Below are 22,416 nucleotides of genomic sequence, written 5' to 3'. Positions count from 1 at the left end.
ATATCTTTTCAACTATTGCCCTAAGACAGAGATGTCCGGAATCAAAAGTATGATAAATAACTTGTTAATTACTATGATGATCTCATGTCAAAAGGAACTATTATATCTCATTCTTCAAGATAATATCCTATTGACGGTTTATGGGAAAAATTAACCATTAGGAATCCTCAATTGAGTCGGTTCAATGATCATATCTTCATATGCATCATCTATATATGTGATTTAGTTAATGAGATGAACTAATCTTTATCTTATAGACACTATCACACATATATTGATCAAAACAGATCACTAACGTCCTATTCTTAATGATCCCGTAACCAAGAACCTTGTTTAGAATAAATAGTTTAGGACTTAACTCTCATTATTATGATCTCCATTATAATGAAATGTCTCCAAATTTAATCAAGGACATTGTCATATTAAACACTTAACATGATAAAATAAAGCCATATATTAAACAAACTGCATTGTTCGAAATGTATTCAAATTATTACATAAGAGATTGGGTCTAGGGCATATCAACTATATATATCCCTAACAATCTCCCACTTGCACTAGAGCCAATCGGTCATGTACTTCATTCCCAATTTCCACTTGTGCTTGTCAAACTCCTCTGCACCAAGAACCTTGGTAAATGGATCTGTTGCATTTTCCTTTCCATCATTCTTTTGAATTTTGACGTCTCCACGCTCAATGATTTCTCTGATAAAGTGATACCTTCACATAATATGCTTGGATTTTTTATGTGATCTCGGCTCTTTTGCTTGAGCGATGGCGTGGAACGGCACCTTCTATTGAAGGAACAACACCAAGTTCAGTTAAGAACTTCTTTATACAAACAGCTTCCTTAGCAGCTTCACTAGCTGCTATATATTCTGCCTCGGTTGCTGAATCAGCTACCGTAGCTTGCTTGGAACTCTTCCAACTCACTGCACCACCATTTAAGGTGAAAACATAACCAGAAACAGATTAACTATCATCTTTATCTAAAGCGAAACTTGCATCAGTGTAACCTTCTAGTTTCAACTCAGATTCTCCATAGATGAGGAATTGGTCTTTAGTTCTTCTTAAATACTTAAGAATGTTCTTAACCACTTTCCAATGTTCCTCACCAGGATTCGCCTGATATCGACTGACTACTCCAAGTGCATAAGCCACATCAGGACGTGTACATGTCATGGTATACATGATAGCTCCCCATCGCGCTAGCATATGGGATTCTACTCATGCTCTCTCTCATTAGAAGTTTGAGGACAATCCTCCTTACTGAGAGCAATTCCGATGCCAATCGGTAGGTAGCCCCTTTTGGAATTTTCCATGTTATACCTTTTAAAGATGGTATCAATGTACATAGACTGAGAAAGCCCAAGCAACTTCTTAGACCTATCTCTATAGATCTTTATTCCTAATATATAAGTTGCTTCTCCCGAGTCTTTCATGGAGAACTGTTCAGATAGCCAAATCTTTGTATTTTGCAATGATGGTATGTAATTCCCAATTAGCAATATATCATCAACATATAACACTAAGAAAATAACTGTGCTCCCACTAATCCTTTTGTACACACAAGGTTCTTCCTCGCATCTAACAAAATTGAACTTTTCAATTGTCTTGTCGAAGCGAATGTTCCAACTCCGAGAGGCTTGCTTTAGTCCATAAATTGACCTTTGAAGCTTGCAAACTTTATTATGATCAGGCGGAGATGTGAAACCTTCCGGTTGTGTCATGTACACATCCTCTTCCAGCTCACCATTAAGGAAAGCCGTTTTCACATCTAGTTGCCACATTTCATAATCATAGTATGCTGCTATAGCAAGCAGAATCCTAATCGATTTGAGCATTGCTACAGGAAAAAAAGTTTCATTATAGTCTATTCCTTCTTTTTGACGGTATCCCTTAGCAACTAGACGGGCTTTATAGGTCTCTACCAATCCGTCTGCTCCAATCTTTTTCTTGAAAACCCATTTACAACCAATAGGTTTTATATCCTGTGAAGCCTCAACCAAAGTCCACACTTTGTTGACCTTCATGGATTCAATTTCAGATTCCATGGCCATTTGCCATTTCTCATAGTCTGAACTCTGTAAAGCCTCTTCGTAGGTCCTTGGGTCATCATCAAAATGATCAACCACATTATCTTGCACCATAAGATTCAATCTTTTTGTTACACGATGTTGACGAGTAGACCTTCTTAGAGGTTCATGTACAACTTGATCACCTTGTACTAGATTTGGTTGTTGTTCAACTTGTTCTTGAACCGATTCATGAACCTGTTCATGAGCTACGACTGTTTCTTGAACTTCAACCACTGAAGATGGCAACACCTTCGACATCTTCAAAACATCTAATAAAGGTTGCTTAACTTTCAACTCATGATCCTGAGTTGATTCATTGGTTTCTTGAACTTCATCAAATTCTATTTCTTCACCATGATTCCCTTCTAAAAGGAATTCCCTTTCTAAAAAGGTTGCACCTCTAGCCACAAACAACTTACGGTCAGAAGGATGATAGAAATAATATCCCATTGTTTCTTTCGGATATCCAATGAATCTACACTTATCAGATCTTGAGTCGAGTTTGTCTGAATGCAATCTCTTAACATAAGCTGGACAACCCCAAAATTTAACATGCTTAAGGCTCGGTTTGCGTCCTTTCCATGTCTCATATGGTGTTGTAGAGACTGACTTAGTGGGTACTTTGTTTAGTAAGTATGCTGCAGTTTCCAAAGCATATCCCCACAGGTTTATTGGAAGATCAGTGAACTTCATCATGGATCTCACAATATCTAATAAGGTTTGATTCCTTCTTTCAGACACACCATTGTGTTGTGGCGTTCCTGGAGGTGTCCATTGTGATGAGAAACCCATTCTCTATGAAATAACTAGTAAAGTCATCACTCATATATTCTCCTCCTCTATCAGACCTCAGTACTTTAATACCTCTACCAGTATGTTTCTTAACTTCACTACGAAATCTTTTGAACATTTCAAAAGACTCTGATTTGTGTTTCATAAGATACACAAACCCATATCTAGACATATCATCAGTGAAGGTGATAAAATAAGAATATCCTTCTCAGGCTTGAATTTTCATGGGCCCACAAACATCTGTATGAATTAGTCCCAATAATTCGGAGGCTCTTTCTCCACTTCCAGTAAATGGAGATTTGGTCATCTTTCCTTTGAGACAAGATTCACAAGTTGAATATGATTCATAATCATACTTGTCAAGGTAACCTTCCTTGTGCAACTTGTAAATTCTTTTCTCTCCAATATGACCAAGCCTACAATGCCAAAGATATGTTTGATTTACTTGATCATCTCTTTTCTTCTTAAGACTAGAAACATGCATAATAATTGAATTACCATTCATATTATGTAGAACATAAATACCATGTTGGAGACAACCATGCACATATAAATCATCACCATGATAAATAGAGCAAATGTTATCATAAAAAACAATTCGAAAAACCATACAAGTTCAACATAGAAACTGAAATTATGTTCAAAACAAATTTAGTTACATAATAACAATCATCCAACATGAATATTTTGCCCGTAGGCAACATAAGTGAAATTGAACCCACAGCTAGGACTACAACTTTTGCACCATTCCCAGCTTGTAGATTCACTTCTCCTTTCTTTAACTTCCTACTTATCTGTAGTCCCTGTAACATGTTGCAAATGTTAAAACTACTACCAGTACCTAATACCCATAGTAAAGAATCAGTAGTAGTTAAAGAAATCATGAAAACATTTTTCATCAATGTCTCACCTTGTTTCTTGTCCTTTAGTGATGCAAGATACTCCTTGCAATTCCTCTTCCAATGTCCTTTCTTCTTACAGAAGAAACATTCAGCATCAGATTGGTCAGCTTTGCCCTCTTTGCCTTTGGGTTTAGTCACACCACCCTTAGGCGCATTGGGCTTCCTTTTAGGTTTTCCCTTGCCCTTATTTTTCTTATTAGAAGAGTTGCCGACCAACATGACAGTTCCTTTCTTCTTCTCAGATGCTATTTGATTCTCATAATCAATCAACATATTGAGCATCTCATGAAGATCACAATCCAATTTATTCATATTGAAATTAATAATGAATTGTGAAAGTTACTCATGTATAGTGACTGCAAGACCAAATCTTGAGAAAGCTCCTTTCCAAGTGTGCAAGCTGACTTCTCAAGTTCTTCAATGAGATCAATCATTTTGAGTACATGAGGCCCAATTGGAGAGTTTACAGTCAACTTGGATCCAAATAAAGCCTTAGATAGCTGGTATCTAGCTGTTCTGCTTTGCGCACCAAACATCTTCTTAAGATGTTCGATTATAGCAGATGGTTCCATACCCTGATGTTTCCTCTGGAGTTTAGAACTCATAGAAGCAAGAATGATGCATTCAACGGTAAGACGATTCTCCAAGAATTTCTGATAATCCTTAGTAGCTTCAGGATCATCCTTGGAAGGGATTTCTTTGGCAGGCTTATCGATCGCATCAATAAGTTTTTGGTGCATGAGAACAATTCTCAAATTTCAGTACCATGCATCAAAATTAGGCCCAACCAACTTGTTGGCATCAAGTATGCCGCGCAGTGATAAAGCAGACATATTGACAAATCTAATATTAAGAAGGAAAATACAACAATATAAGAACACATTTATAGATATCATAAAGACATGGACTTTTATCTAAATGATGTTCCCACTAATAAACTATGCACCCTCATAATAGTTTTAGAAATCTCTAATTCATTTTAGTTGAGTAAAGGAATCCTCAAACAATATGAATAAGCCCCTTGGTTGTCAAGTCGTTTCTCATACATATTTTCAAGGTAGGTATCCATACCAATTGTATCTCTATACAACTTCCTTAAATAGCTCCATGCCCAATAATAGTACCCTGGTTGTCAGGTCGATCCTATTGGCATAGTTGAGTTCAACCATCATAATGACAAAGAACTTATTAAGTTTCATACTCCCTCCCCCGGGTAGTCTAGGCGCATAGTATAAAAATAAATAATTCTTTCCATTACATACATCTTATGCAATAAATAATTTTATTTTTATTTTTTGAACTATAAGTCTCCTGGTTGTCAGGCCGCTCCTTATAAACAAGAAATAAAATAAAAAATATTTATTTGATGGAAAGCTATATAATAGAATATCTTATATCTTATTATTTAAGAACTCAATTTTAGTGGAAGGGAATACGTTATTAAAACAACCTTTTAATAACATGGTGATCTTGTTAGCCATGCAATACTTGTTCTAAATCAATTTACATATATATGCAACATATAATTCAAAAATTATATAATGAACAAGCATGTAGTAAATAAACAAAGTTTCACATGCTTAAAACAATCTTTTAGCAACATGTATCAAATAACTTGAAGCAAGAATAAATTATTATATCATATATAAAATAGCTTCTTGCAAAAAATTAAAGAAGTTTTAAACACAAAGACACTGATACCACTGAAGGATTATTCGGTGTTCAAAACATGCAGCGGAAGGTGAAATAATCCAATGGCGGATCTATTTGTATTTAAAATTGATTTAACTAGTAATAGATCGAATCTAAAACATACCTTTTGAAGCAGATTCCCTTTTTCTTTTCGCTCAAAACCGCTTCGATAATGCGAATACTCTATGCGTATCCACACCGAGACCAACCTTTGCTATCAACCCTTTGACAAAATGGAATCAACGGACAACTTGAATAATAGCTTTTGACTCTCAAAACTCACTTGATTGAGAGTCAAAACTCTCTTGATGGAATGTAGCTTTGTTTACTCTCACTTGAATGAAAAAATCTCTTCCTAACTTTTCATCTCTATCTTTTTAAGCCAATGTATGAGGCCTTGCGTATATTTTCCAAACCTTTGGTTTTTTGTTTTTCATTTTTATTATTTTTTTAACCATCTTTTGGTTTTCCCAAAACCATAACCATCAAGCATTCATGTGGCTTTTGGTTTTCCCAAAACCATAACCATCACATGCAATCATCATTCAATTTGTCCTTTAATATTAATTATATTCTCTATGCTAGTAAAGAAAATAATAATATTCCATTTGGACTAATTAATTAATTAATTTATTTGATTAATCAAATAATCTTATGTAATTATCAAATAATAAAATAATTAATCCTTTAGCAAAGATTAGAACACTCGCTAGTCTGTGACCCCATAGGTTCAATGCTAAGCCGGTATCAAATTAGTCATACTAATTTAATAATCAAGGTTGGTGTCTAGCAACACTCCTTAACGACCGGATAGCATGAAATATATAAATATTCTCAAGAACCCGTTGAAGAATAATGTAATATTTTCCTTCTGTCTATAAAGCCCCAGGTCAACCCTAGGATATGGTTGGACTGTCAAATCCCAATAGGTTACCAACTATGTTTCATGTCAATCATAACCGACCAACGAATGACTTAAGAAACTCTTTTCTTCTTCATTCAATTGCCTTGGCCAAGGACTTAATATAGTCGTTATAAATAATGACAACATAGAGCTCAAACTCATTACCAAGAGTTAACAGATTCCATCTTGATCAATCATTAATTCTACAAGTATTTAATCATACCCAATATCTTTTCAACTATTGCCCTAAGACAGTAGATGTCCAGAATCAAAGTATGATAAATAACTTGTTAATTACTATGATGATCTCATGTCAAAGGAACTATTATATCTCATTCTTCAAGATAATATCCTATTGACAGTTTATGGGAAAATTAACCATTAGGAATCCTCAATTGAGTCAGTTCAATGATCATATCTTCATATGCATCATCTATATATGTGATTTAGTTAATGAGATGAACTAATCTTTATCTTATAGACACTATCACACATATATTGATCAAAACAGATCACTAACGTCCTATTCTTAATGATCCCGTAACCAAGAACCTTGTTTAGATTAAATAGTTAAAGACTTAACTCTCATTATTATGATCTCCATTATAATGAAAAGTCTCTTAATTTAATCAAGGACATTATCATATTAAACACTTAACATGATAAAATAAAGCAATATATATTAAACAAACTGCATTGTTCGAAATGTATTCAAATTATTACATAAGAGATTGGGTCTAGGGCATATCAACTATATCCCTAACAATTGGTGCATTGTTAAATGGATGATGTTGTTGATGTAATGGATGATGTTGTATTTGCATTGTTGTTAAATGGATGTTGTTAAATGGATGATGTTGTTAAGTGGATGATTTTGTTTTTGCATTGTTGTGAAATGGACGATATTGTTAAATGGGTGTTATTGTTTTTGCATTGTTGTTAAATGGGTGATGTTGTTTTTGCATTGTTGTTAAATTGATGATGTTGTTAAGTGGGTGATGTTGTTTTTGAATTGTTGTTAAATGGGTTTATTTTATTTCATTGTGTGCCTTCTGGCAAACTTTTTTTATAAGCTATTGTTATTAATAATTTTGTTTTCTTATTGATGTAGCTTGAAATATGTCAAAGAGAAAATCAAGTTCAAATGTTCATGCCAAAGCTTGTAAAGATTTAGGGATCTCACACCTTATTCTTTGCAAATCTTACAGGTTTCTTATCGAAGATTCTAAGTTATTAGAAGGTTTAATTAGATGCCCAACCAAGGAATGCTAGTCTTTATTGTTGAGTTGGTTGGGTTATGGTGATGACCCGCATTAGTGAATGTTAAAAGACTCTAGTAGTGGTCATGAACAATTGAACTTGTTTTTGATGTTTTTGATGTTATAAGACTCTATATGTAGCTTTAAAACTTCTCAAAATTGGTTCCAATGACTTCATTTTATTCTAGAAGTATTGTTTGGATGGTTGTTTTAATTTTTCATTAATTTGATTTTAATTTACATTTCTGGAGGTTTGATTTTCTAATAATAATGTTTGGAAGACTTCATTTCATTATACTAGTATTGATTTTGATTTACATTCCTGCAGTTTAATTTTTTTCTTAATTTGTTTTTGATTTACATTCATGCAGTTTATTTTTTCCTTAATTTGATTTTGATTTACATTCCTGCAGTTTAATTTTTTTCTTAATTTGATTTTGATTTACATTCCTGCAGCTTAATTTTTTTCTTAATTTGATTTTGATTTACATTAGTTGTGACTGCTCACATTTCATTCTAAGATTTGTATTGCTCACATTGATGTCCATTCATTGAGCTGTTCCGTCTCTATGCTTTTAGAATTTTTAATTTTATAAAAAAATTATAGTGTCAGTGATAATTTAAGTGTTTATGTAAATATTTTATTAAAAACTGACTAAATGATGATTAGTAGATAGTTTGTTGTGACATAATTAATGTGGTGACAAATATTTGTGTTTGTGGTGATATAATTAATTTAATGAGGTAGTGTTTGTCAAATATTTGTGGGGTCATAATTAATGTGGTGTCAAATTAATGTATTTGCCATAATTAGTAGATAGTTTTACATAATTATGTCTTATATGTCTTTTTCCTAGAAGGGTATTTTTTCTTAAAAGGGTATTTTAGTAATATTACCATAAAACCTTACCCTCTATTACCTTCAATCCAAACATTACAAGGTTTGGTAACCTCTATTTGCCTTACCTTTCTCCCAAACAAAGTATAACTTAAAAACTTCATTTTCCCTTACTTTACCCTACCCTACCTTCCATTATGAACAACTCCTTCACCTTTCCCAAGCAAGCCCTTAGGGTTTGATACCGGCTCTTGCTTTCCGCCATTGATCTCCACTCTTGAGCTTCAGAGTAGGAATTTTGTTTTGTTTCAGCATCGGTCTTTATATCTCTAAAATCTCGATGTCGAAACACGATTGATGGTCCAGATTAAGTCTTCATGCATCTTGGATCTTGATGTTTAAACATTTTATTTTTTTGATTACCCCCTCATTATTTGCAGTATTTATCAACAACACTTTATTTTGTAAATATTTAAATAAAATTACGCTTTAAACACTGTTGCTTGCCATTATTTTTACAAGGAGTCCCTGAAGTTTCAAATTTTTACTATTTTGAACTATAATTATTAAACCCGGGCTGGCTCGGTGATCGGACCTATTGACCCGGTTACCTGGTACTTAAACCGGTCCATGCCTCTAATTAAACCATTTATGCAATCAACATGCTTTGACCCGATTTGACCCGCTTTAAATCGGTCAATCCCGGTGAACCAGCCGGCTTTTATAACCTGGGCGGGTCAATGTTTATTTAAGAGGCCTTTTCATCCTTTGATTTTTTTATTTTTTTCTAATAAATTGAAGTGTATATATGTAATTTTGTCAAGTTTGGGGTTTTCCCGATATTCTATTTCTTCCAAATAAGGGATTGACAATTGTTTTTTTTATTTTTCCCATCAAATATTTATTTGATAACTAATAATTCATGAAAATTATTTTATATCTATACTATATATTAATTCTATCCCTTGATGATGTTAGGATTCAACACGTGGCACACTATATATTTTTAAATAGAATTAATTCATATTAATTCTATATTTGATGGTCTTCACATGCTTGATTTTTTTTTAGCTAATAAACAATTGTTTCATTTTTTTTTAAATTACAAGAATCAATATTTAGCGATTAAAAATATTAATTTTGCTTATTAATAATTTAGTTATGATTATGACCAACATATCCTATAAATTTTTTTCCCTTATTTTTTTAAAAATAGAATGGATGGTGGATAATTTTATTAAATAAAAAGTGGAAGAACAAGTTAAACATATATGAATCCCCTAATGTTCTTATTAATTGACATATGTAGCATTCTTAACAAAAGATGTGGCGTTCTACAGGTTCATTTAATAACTCTCTAACTTTTGTTTCCATTTCATTAGAAACATATATAGATCTTTGTTATCGTCACTATTATTCTGATAATTATAATTAAATATTATTAAAAGAGGCAAATGTGACTTTGCAATTGGGTTTTGCTTTGATTTTTTTTTTCACGGGCTCCACATAGTTTTATTTATCATTGTTTAATTATATAGGTAGTGCAATCATGCATTATATTGTTATGTTACATTATCAATCAATAACTCTCAAATGGTCTCTTTCAATCTCATTAAAAAAAATATATAGGTATTTGTCACTGTCATTATTGTTATAATAATTATCATTAAATATTATTAAGAGGAGGCAAGTGTGACTTTGCAATTGGGTTTTGGTTTGATTTTTTTTCACGGGCTCCACATTCTTTTAAATATTATTGTCATATTATATAGGTAGTGTACTTATACATTGTATTGTTATATTATATGATAATCATCCAAGCATCTCTTCCACATCAAACAAGCATTTCTAGAACCTAGCCTTGCTTCTGATCAAAGCTTTCAACATGCCTAGGTTCAAAGGTCTTAAGAGATTTCATTGTTCTTCAATCAACACATTGAAGCTGGAATCTCTTCTCAGTCTGATATCCATCATGTCTAGGTTCTCCAAGGCAAAGTATCTCGGTGTAGTTCATCCAAAGAGAACTGATTTTGTATATATATATATATATATATTTGTGTATTCATTATGAAAAATTTATTTCATAAGAGAGATAAGAATAGGGAGAAGGTGAGATCAACAAAGGTATTATTTTTTTTCATTATTTTTTCTTGAATTTTGATTAAAAGTTTGAATATATATATATATATATATATTGTTTTGTTTTTGTTTCTAAGGGATATATGATTAGAGAGAAGGGCTCAAGAGAGGTACCACTTTCTTTCAATTTTTTTGGTTGTTTTGTTTTATATTTTTCCATTAAATTTTGATTCAACATTTGATTTTGTTTGTTTTATTTTTGTTGACAAGTATTAGATTGAAGAGAAGAACTTAAGTACCATTTTTCTTTTTTCTTTTAAATGTTTTGCTTGGATTTTAATTCAAGCTTTGAGTTTTTTGGTTTTTGCCTTTTGTTTTAGATGCAAAGGAGAAAAAATTGAAAGGTATGTTTGGAGTGGGTTTCATAATTATTTTTTTATTAAAAAATAATTTTGTAGTAATTTTTTGTTTAATTTGTTCAAAGGAAAATGTAAATTTTGGTTTTTTATACTTCAATGTTTTGTCAAATATTGCAATGTTTCAAAACTCTCCTTTAATGCAAATTTAGAACTTTCACAACTTGCTATAAAATATTTCATGAGCGTCTTTTGTTTTAGTTACTAAACAAATAATAAAACCTTAATTACATAAAAAATTGAGATTTATCTTATTGTCCTTTCAATGAAGCTAATTTGGATCATAAGTTACTTTATTATCATAATATGTAAATGTATAAATATTAATATAAGTTATCTAAACCTACAAAATAGAGTAAGATATTTTAGATATTCAATAAATTTATAACCTAAAACATGATCTAGATTTGGATGGATGTAAGTAGAAAAAAGATTTTTATTTGTCTCACTTGAAAAAAAAATATTTATGTAAATAATATTTTTTCCCATGGTGAGGACAATCATTAAAAAATCAATGCTCATAATAGTTGTCTTATATCTGTAATAACAATTGCATTGTTTCTCATACTTTTCATCAACACCGTGATGTTATAATATAGTGTCAGTTATGTTATTTATTATGTTATAATTTAATAAGATTTTTGTAAGAATATTTAAATAACTTTTTAAAATAAATAGCTTAACAATCACATGTTCATCAAAGCACGCCCATGCAACTGCATCTTTTTCACTCTATGATTTTTCTATTATTATTATTATTATTATTATTATTATTATTATTATTATTATTATTATTATTATTACTATTATTCTTGTTGTTGTTGTTGTTGATAAATGATAATGTAATTAATACATGCGATGATGGCAACCCTTTATTCACAATTCCAAATAAAAGCAAACCTAGATAAAAACTCAAATATGAGAACAAATGCAAGAAACTCCACTGGAACATCATCCTCTCCTTGTGTGTCAGCTTTGCCATCACCGATGGTGTCAGCACATTCGATGTCTTAGATAATTTCTCCTCCAATCCTGACTTCTTCTGATCAGCCGCCTAACTCACCATAACCACTCTCTCCGCTTTCAAAATTGTCATCATCATAATTTTGACTTCAAGCTAGAATCATTATATCAATCGGAGCTAGAATCTGCTCCTAAGTCATAGCTTCAATATATCTAGATTCACCAATAAGTATGTCAGTATAGTGCATCTAAAGATAATTGTTTTTTTTATTTACTAATGTTAAAAAAAAATATCTCAAGTGATAAGAAAAAAGTAGGAGTAGAAAATTTATTTCAAGAAGGAATAAATATAAGAATAAAGAAAAGATTAAGGAGAATTAGAGATGGTGATATTTTCTTTTATTTATTTCCCTTGATTTTTTTATTAAAATTTTTTTAATAAGAGGTATGAGACTAAAGAAAAGAAGAACTCAATTTATTCCCAAATTGAATTTAGATTGAATATTTGATATTGTTGTTTTGTTTTTGTTGACAAATATTACATTTTAAAGAAGAAGAGTTGAAGCACTATTTTCCTTTTTTTAAAAAAAATTTACATATGTTTGCTTAAATTTTGATGTAAAATTTGAGTTTGTTGGTTTTAAGTTTGTACTATTTAAATGAAGAGAAGAAGAATATTGAAAGCTATGTGTGAATAGGAATTCAAGATATTTTTTTTGTTTGATTATTTTCATGGAAAATGCAAATAGAGCTTTTTATGCAATATTTTTTCAATTATTACAATTTTTTAATTTTCTTCTCCAATATTATTTTAGAACCTACTTATGTAAAAACTTTATATGTAAATTTATTTTAAAATAAAGCAATGCCAAATTTTATTATCATCAGACATCATTTATCTTTATTGACTCTAATTTATGAAAAAAATTATTTATATATTTAAAGATACCCGCAGCTTTAGCGCAGGCCACCCTACTAGTATATATTAAAATTATCCCCTAAAAATTTTAACTTTCAAACTCTTTTGGTAAGAACATATGGCCATCTCCTATTAGTTGGTCAATTGATTTTTTTTTTTGGGCAAATGAGAGTGTTCGACTTTATATATATATACACACACTTTATATATATATATATATATATATAATATACACACACTTTATATTTATATCATACTTTATGTATATGTATATATATTTAAAGAAATACACCTCTAAAAAACACAAAATAACAGTTGTGGCACATCCACTATTATCAGAATGCCGGCATGGTGTCCAAACTCCGGTGAGAACTTAATTGTGGTGATGGGGTATCATGATATTGCATTGTTGAGATTCATTAACTAATCAAGAACAAGTATTTGTTCATTTTTATATACTATGATTTGTTTTGTTTCATTAGTTTTATATTATATATATATATATATATATATTATTTATTTATTTTCTTTTATTCTTTTTGTTCTTTTGATTAATTGATAGAAAACATTGTTAATATGTGAGGGTGTTGATTAAAAATATTTACCATTTACAAGGCATTTGAACATGGATCTTCCAAACTTTATCAAGAATATAAACCAAATGCATGAATCTAAGGCTATTGAATTGGGGAAAGAGATTCTCATTTGTTTGGGTTTGATTGACGGTTATTTATTTATTTATTTATTTTTAGCGGGTCCCACACTAACCCGTTCTCTATCAATACAAATAATAGCTTTTATTTTATTTTTTTAATAAATCATTTTAAAACAGTGAAATAAATAGATTTATTGTCTTTCTATATATATCTATGGTATTTTAAAATTTATGTGCATATATATATAATTTTTTTTTTGTATGTTTTTATTAATTTTGGAGTTTTATTTTATTATTACTATTTATTTTATTTATTATTTTCTTTTGTTTTTATTATTTTTATACATATGGTGTTTGTTTGGTTGTTTGCTTTATTTAAATACATACTTGTGTGTACATATTGTGGGCTCCTTTTTTTTTACCTGGCCTTTGATTAGGGTTAAACCGGTTAAAAATAAATGGATCACAAATCAAATTTAATTTTTTTTATGACTTCAAGAGATTATGGGTTCATGACTTCCATTAAAGGCAAGTCCTTAATGTTAATTACCCTGGACATTGTCGCAGGAACCTCCGATGAAGAAATAGGTGTGAATAAGGAAACAGATTGTGACAATCTATTTTCATTCATTTCAATAAATACGAATTCATAAATTTCATCGAAGATACAAGAACTTTGAAATCATCTGTGAAATTGTGTCTTGGACATTTTGCATTTTGGATTTGATTTGCATCTTGAATTTGATTTGAATGACTTCTCCATGTTGATGACCCATAGACTTGATTTTGACTTTTCATAAGCTTCGACTTTTATGTTTGTGAAACTTTTTTGCAACTTATGAACTCTTTCAACACTTTAGTCTAGAGGTTGTTGAGCTCATTTGTCGATTTGTTTGAAACTTGAAACTTGGATATTTGGACTTGCATCTTGGATTTTGATTTGGAATTTGATTTGATTTTTGTAAGCTTCGGCCTTCATTCTTGTGAAACTTTTGGCAACTTATGAACTCTTCAACACTTTAATTTTGAGGTTGTTGAGCTCATTTGTTGATTTTTTTTTAAAACTTGAACATCTGATTTTGCATCTTATATTTGATCTGAATTTCAAGCTGTAGATTCTCTTGTTAATGAATCACAAACTTGGTTTGACTTTCCATAAACTTCGACTGTCATGCTTGCGAAGCTCTCTTCTTGACTTGTGAAACTCTTTGAGTCTTTGACCTCTGACGTCTTGAGACTACTGAGTTCAATTGTCAATTTATATGATTTTTTTTGTTTAAATATTGACTTGTGAAACTCTTCGGGTCTTTGACTTTTGATGTCTTGAGACTGTTGAGTTCAGTTGTCGATATAGATTTTTAAATATTGACTTATGAAATTCTTTGGGTCTTCGACTTATGATGTCTTGAGACCATTGAGTTCAATTATCGATTTTTATTTATTTATTTTATTTATTTTATAATTTTTCAAATATTGACTTGTGAAACTCTTTGGATCTTCGACTTTTGATGTCTTGAGACCATTGAGTTCAATTGTCGATTTATATGGATTTTTTAATATTGACTTGTGAAGCTCTTTGGGTCTTCGACTTTTGATCTCCTGAGACCATTGAGTTCAATTGTCGATTTTTTATAGATTTTTTTAATATTGACTTGTGAAGTTCTTTGGGTCTTCGACTTTTGATGTCCTTAGACCATTGAGTTCAATTGTCGATTTTTTATGGATTTTTTAAATATTGACTCTTTTCATATCTTGAGTCTTGACTTGGTTTCTTTGGTTTTGATTATGTATATCATGTATGTCGCTGCATATGTGTCAGCATTACATTGCATGTCGGATTGTTGTCTTGAAATGAATATCTCACGACCGCCTTAAAATTTATATATTTTTATAATAATTTTTTTTCGTCGTCTCAAGATGAATAAGTCACCATTGCTTGTGCCTTATCACCGTGTTGCATACTTTGCTGCCACCTTAAAAAAAAATATTTTTTATTGATGCCTTGAGGCAAATTTAGTCACCACCTCAAGATAAGCACACTTGTTGCTGCTTCGAGATTAGCATTTATTATTTTATTTATTTATTTTTTTTTTGGTTGCCCCAGGATAAAGTTTCTCCATGCATACAGTGCATATTTCCTCTGCTATCTATTTGCCGGCATATCTTTTTCAGATTTTTTTTTAATTTTTTTTTAATCCACAGTTATCATAGTGGGCTCTATTTATTTATTTATTTATTAGAGGGCATGTGATTATATGGCATGCATACTTCCCACTTTTTTACTTCATCATTTTTTCATGCTTTCTCAACTTTTATCTCATGCACGTGTGCATGTATATAATGAATTTTTTCTCTTTATTTTTTTTTATTTTATATTATGCCCATATGTATGCATGACATGCTCCTCTGACACAATCAACGCTTCTCATTCTTTCTCTCCCATCACTGTAATGTATCATTTATCATGTATATTTTTTTTTATCTTTTTTTATTTGTTTATTTGCAGCTTTCCCAATTTTTTTTATTTTATTAATTTTATTAATTTATTTTTTATTTTTTTATGCATGCTTCTCATCCATTTTTTTATTTTATTTTTTTTTATTATTATTTTATTTTTTTGGCCATGTCCGTATGCATGCTTTTTTTCTCATTTATTTATGAATGCAAGCATGACAAGCTTCTCAGACGTATGCATGCTTTTCTTAATTTTCAATCATTTTTTTAATGCGCATGAGAATGCTGCATCACCATAACTAACTTCTTGTATTATATTTTTTTTTTGTCACGCATAATTATGATAGAATGAATAGTTCTGCATTGTCCTTGAGTGTCCCACGATTTTTTTATTTTTTTATTTTTTAAATTCTTCTTTAAATATGCAAGCATGCTTCTCATCATTTTTTTTATCATTAATGTTTTTCATCATTTTTTTTTTAATGGTGGCCTGATATGCATGCTTCCTATTTTATTATTTTATATTATTTTTATCATCATTTTTTTTTTGTCATGCTTACATGCATTTTTTTTTGGTCATGCATGTTTCTCACCCATGTGGAGAAGCATGCTTCTTTTTTTATTTAAAATATATTTGGACCCCCACAATCTTTTTTTTAAAAAAACTCATAAATATATATTAGACCAGGCCATCCTGTTTGTGGGTTTAACTTTCAGAGCAATGAGCATCCATTAGGAAGGATAGTCCGACGGGCAAAGCTTTAGAGCCTTTTTTCCAGAGCAAACATGGCTTCTAGAGCCTCTCTGTGGGCTTCACGCTTACAACCTTAAACATGCAATGGCTTTAGCCTTCTCCAAGCATGTTTCACCTTCTCTCTAAAGAAAACAGCTGGGGTATAAATCCACAAGACCTTGCCACACTTCAAACTCATTAATCCTGAAGTACTTCTTAAAAATCCAAATGACTTTCTTTGGGTCTGAACAAGTGCAAACAAGAGCGAGAAGCACTGCTTCCATAGGCATAGACTGAGCTGCTTTCAGTTTTGCTTTGATTTTGAGCAATGGCCCCTGTTCCCACTTTGCAATTTGCTCAATGGCAGCATCAATAACAACTCCAGCTACCAAGTACCTTCACTGGGCTGATAAAACCAAAGGGGGCAATATCATGCTAAAGCCATAGTGGAAGCCTCACATTAGGGTCATAAAAGAAAAGAATTCCGGTCTCCTTAGCAGCACACATTGAGGCTAATAGAACAAAAATGGAAGATCTTTGCACAACGAATGAGATCAAGGTTAAGCTCAGACTCATTTAGGAGCATGTCAGAGGAAGAGGAAGAAGCATGAAGGACAGCAATGGCTACAACAACGGCAGTGAGAGCATCAAGCATGCTTGGTGGCATTATCTCAGCCACTCAAGCAGCAACGACGACGGTGTCGGTGATGGCGATGGCAACAATGCGTAATGATAGCAGTAATGGCAGGCAACAGCAGCAAGCATGCTTGGCGGCATCATCTCAGCCACTCAAGCAGCAACGACGACGGTGTCGGTGATGGCAACAACGGTGACGGTGAGCGGCAAGCGACATAGGCATCAACGATGGTAGCAAGAGTTTTTTTTGCTTCTTTTTTTACATACATATATATATATATATATATGAAAACGGGAAGAGAGAGATCTGCACATCCGGTCTTCTCTATCAATTCTTTTTTTTCTCTCTAAGATTTTTTCTCTAATCCCCCACCTTCTTCTTTCTCTTCATCACCCCTTTTAAAAGATTTCTTTAATCTTATCTTCACAATCCAAATGGCACCCATAAAATCATACCGGAGGGGAAAGGGGATGCTTCGCTACCTCTCGACTCACCCTCGCAACCCTCTCCAATCTAGCTTTGTCTAACTCTCGTGGTGTGTCACTCACTCACAAGGGTTACCAACAAGAACTCTCAACCCTAGTGTCACTCTAAGGGAGTATTCATACAATCAAAGCATTCAAGATTGGAACTCAATAAAAACATCAATTAATGGAAGCATAATAAAAAGGTTCAAAGAAACAATTACATCCTAGGGTTCACAATCTAAGCACCCACTAGGGGGTTTAGCTCTCCATGGAGTTAATTACAATCAATGAAAATCGAATGTAAAAACAAAAAATCCATAAAAAAACCCCCTCGATGGTCGTGACAATGGTCTTATGGAGAATTCTCTACTCGTCCAAGGATCCCTTTGTCCGGCCTAGGATACACCTCGCCGGATCGGTGCCGATAAAAACTCTCCCACTAACCTTCTTCCAAACAAAGCGCGATGTCAGAGCCGTAGAACCTCTCACAATCCTTAACCAATACCTTTCGAAACCCTAGCCGCAACCCTCTCTCAAGTTGGGAAAAAGATGAAGAAAAAAGAATCCTGAAATCGGGGCTGAAATCGACCTTAGTTAGGTCTGGAATCGGGAATCCACACGCCCATGTGAATATTTCACACGGACCGTGTGGAATTAACGCACAGGCGTGTGGAATTTCTACACGCCCGTGTGGCTTATCTGGATAACTACTTCTTCACCCAGCCGTGAACAGTACCTGATACAGTATTTTGCTACATAGATTGTAGGTGTTGCTATACGGATTCCCTTGATTTCTCATCGCATTACCCACAAAATCCACATTCTCAACTGAAGATGCATCACCAATGGAGATTGGGCAATCGGAGGGAGCATGTCCTCCACCACACCCAGTGCAAGTAGTTGACAAGGTCCCCTTGCTTATATCCCGCAAGTGCACGGGTTTGTCGAAGTAATAATCCCGGATGAGCGGGGTCGAATCCACAGGGAGTAGGGAGTAAAGACACTTAATTTGATTCTTAGCTATGTGGAGTATCAACAATGATAAGTGTGGTAATGATTCAATTCTCAGAAATTAAAAGCAACAAGTAAGAGAGCAAAAGTAAGGAGGAGGCAAGGTAATCGATAAAGATGGGGTACTCGGATGATGCTTCACCTAGGATAATCGCTTCAAGTGCAAGAACTCTCTATTATGCTTCCTAATCAATGCAGTGGTGAGTCGTGGAAATCCTTACATACATAGTCCCAAAATCTAAGGTCAACTATGCCTAACTCTACACATGTCCCGGAGGAGAATTCGAACAATCTCAACACCTCGCACTCGCATAGAGTTGCAATGAGCTCTAGGGATTCCAAGTGATAAATCTCTTCCTAGATTTAGACCTAACCCTTTGGTGCAGGCGGAAGGTCCCTAGCCACAATTAAGCCCTACATACTAAGATCACGTCAACGCTTCACTCCATTGCACGCGCAACTAGGCCCCAGCGGAGGTTCATCCCTTAGACCATTCACTCTATTATAGCCGCAAAAAACTTGAGGAACAGAGGTAGAATCTATCACGTCGGAGGGGAAAGGGGATGCTCATGTACCTCTCGACTCGCCCTCTCAACCCTCTCCAACCTAGCTTTGTCTAACGCTCGTGGTGTGTCACTCACTCACAAGGTTACCAACAAGAACTCTCAACCCTAGTGTCACTCTAGGGGTAATGTTCAAACAATCAAGCATTCAAGGTTGGAACTCACAATAAACATCAATTTATTGAAAGCATAATAAAGAAGTTCAAAGAAACGAATACATCCTAGGGTTCACAATCACCCAAGTACCCACTAGGGGTTTAACTCTCCATGGAGCTAAGTACAATCAAAGAAATAGAATGTAAAAGCAATGAATCCATAAAGAAAGCCCCTCGATGGTCGTGTCGATGGTCTTGTGGAAAAATCCTCTACTCGTCATCCAAGGATTCCTTCGTCCGGTATAGCATACGCTCGATCGAAACTCCCATACCAACCTTCTTCGTAATGGAATCACGATGTCGGAGCCATAGAATCTCTCCAAAACCTTGGTCAATACCCCTCGAAACCCTAGCCGAAGCCCTCTCGCAAGTTGGGGAAAAGATGGAGAAAAGAATACCAAAATCGGGGCTGAATCGGGTTTAAATAGGGCTGGAATCGGGCAACTCCACGGGCGTTGACGGTACACGCGCCCGTGCGGAATTTTCACACGGGCGTGGATAATTTCCACGTGACCGTGTGGATTCTCTGTCTCTTTGATTTCTCGGCCGGCTGTGAACAGTGTTGCTACAGTACTTGCTGCAATGTTACTACGGTGCTCTGTTACAATCTTCGACCTGAATAACTTTCCAATTCCATACTTTCATCGGGGTAACGCAAACGGGCACACGTTCACGTCGTGAATCACTTGCTTCTTCAATGATATATATGTTGGTGGAGTTCTTGTTCTTGTATGCATAAGATGGAATGCTCGAGTGTGCCTGCCTTTGTGCCCCTCCAAATGAATGTACTCACTCGAATGCGAGGAGTTTGGCACACACTCTAGCATCTCACACCTGTCCTATGTCTTCACGTTTGAACCTTAGAAGATCTCCTCCAAAATAGGTGCATTATGATCCACATTGGCCCATTTCCTTCATACTCGGCCTCACAACCCTACCTGCATAAACGTAACATAAAAACACACATATTAATGTAAAAAACTGAGAAAAGTAATGCTCAACATAAAGAATGAACGCTTCGCATTCATATCGCACAAGCACTTATCAGTAGTCACGGCCGCCACTCCATTCGAAGTTAGAACATCTAACTTCTTACTCAATGATTCCACTTGAGCTACCAATGAAGTTACTGCATCCATCTCATGGAGCCCGGCCACCTTCTTCTTCTCCCTAGCTATCCATTGGTAGCTATTTAACCCCATTTCTTCAATTAATTGACGGGCCTCACCAGGGGTCTTGCTACGTAATGTACCTCCTGCCGCCACATCTAAGAGTTGCCTTGTACTCGGATTCAACCCATTGTAAAAGGTCTGAACAATCATCCACTCCGGGAATCCGTGTTGCGGGCAGTTTCTCAGGAGCTCCTTGAACCTTTCCCATGTCTCAAATAGAGACTCCAATTCCAACTGTACAAAGGACGAGATCTCATTCCTAAGCTTTGCTCTAGATAATGAGTGTAGCCACTGCTTCGCTCTCCCCTTTAAGGAAAATGGGAAGGCTCTCAACTTGATGGCATCATCCGTCACCCTGTTTATCTTGAGCATATCACACACCTAGAGAAAGTTCTCTATATGACTGTTTGGATCCTCATCGGCCAAACCATTGAACTGTGTGGATTGCTGCAACATGTGGATGAATGCCAGCTTCAGTTCAAAGTTCTGAGTTGTAATCGTGGGACGCACAATACTTGATTGTGTCCCAAATACTAAAGGTTTGGCATAATCGGATAATGTCCTCTGTTGCTTATTTTGTTCCGCCATATTATCCGACCCTTCAACTTCCATAGGCATAGACAGAGCAGCTTTCAGTTTTGCTTTGATTTTGAGCAATGGCCCATGTTCCCACTTTGCAGTTTGCTTAATGGCAGCATCAATAACAACTCCAACTACAAAGTACCTTCACTGGGCTGATAAAACCAAAGAGAGCAGTATCATGCGAAAGGCAGAGTGGAAGCCTCACATTAGGGTGATAAAAGAAAAGAATTCCGGTCTCCTTAGCAGCACACATTGAGGCTAATAGAACTATAATTGAAGATCTTTGCACGACGAATGAGATCAAGGTTAAGCTCAGACTCATTCAGGAGCATGTCAGAGGAAGAGGAAGAAGCATGAAGGACAGCAATGGCGACAACAACGGCAGTGACGGCGACGGTGTCGGTGATGGCGACGGCAACAATGCGCAATGATAGCAGCAATGGCAGGAAACAGCAGCAAGCATGCTTGGTGCATTATCTCAGCCACTCAAGCAGCAACGGCGACGGTGTCGGTGATGGCAATATCAACAATGGTGACGGTGAGCGGCAAGCGCAATAGGCAGCAACGACGGTAGCGAGAGTTTTTTTTTGCTTCTTTTTTTTTATGTACATACATACATACATATATATATATATATATATATGAAAACTGGAAGAGAGAGATCTGCACCTCCGGTCTTCTCTCTCAATTCTTTTTTTTCTCTCTAATATTTTTTCTCTGATCCCCCCCTTCTTCTTTCTCTTCATCACCCCTTTTAAAAGATTTCTTTAATCTTACCTTCACAATCCAAATGCCACCCGTAAAATAGTAACCCTCTTCACAGACGAAGTCAAGATTAAAAGATAACATCAAATTTAAAATTTTAATTAAAGTAATAAAATCCGGTTTGCCTCGGGATCTGCATTTCTTAGGTTGCCTCGAGATCTGTTCTCAGGCTACATGAAATTTAGGATTGCCTCGGGATGTGTATTTGGACTATCCTAAGATTTGAGATTGCCTCGAGATATTAGGATTGCCTCAAGGGCAATCTTGTAATTTGCATTTTGCCTCGAGATATGTTCTCAAAAGTATTTTTGTAATTTGCATTTATGCCTCGAGATATGTTCTCAAGGGTATTTTGTAATTTATATTTTACCTCGAGATAT

The 22,416-nt window shown here is 34.0% G+C and overlaps 1 non-coding gene across 1 annotated transcript; it reads left to right on the top strand.

The window, feature by feature from the left end:
* The first annotated feature begins 20,849 nt into the window (after positions 1 to 20,849).
* LOC120254266 lies at positions 20,850 to 20,956 on the top strand. The gene has a single exon (XR_005534567.1). It is a non-coding gene; the product is annotated as a small nucleolar RNA R71 (small nucleolar RNA).
* The last annotated feature ends 1,460 nt before the right edge of the window (positions 20,957 to 22,416 follow it).

The sequence above is a fragment of the Dioscorea cayenensis genome, unplaced genomic scaffold (genome assembly GCF_009730915.1).
Source record: "Dioscorea cayenensis subsp. rotundata cultivar TDr96_F1 unplaced genomic scaffold, TDr96_F1_v2_PseudoChromosome.rev07_lg8_w22 25.fasta BLBR01000400.1, whole genome shotgun sequence".
Classification (NCBI taxonomy): Eukaryota; Viridiplantae; Streptophyta; class Magnoliopsida; order Dioscoreales; family Dioscoreaceae; genus Dioscorea; species Dioscorea cayenensis.
Note: the sequence above shows the minus strand (reverse complement) of the source record. Positions and strands in the feature narration are given on the sequence as shown.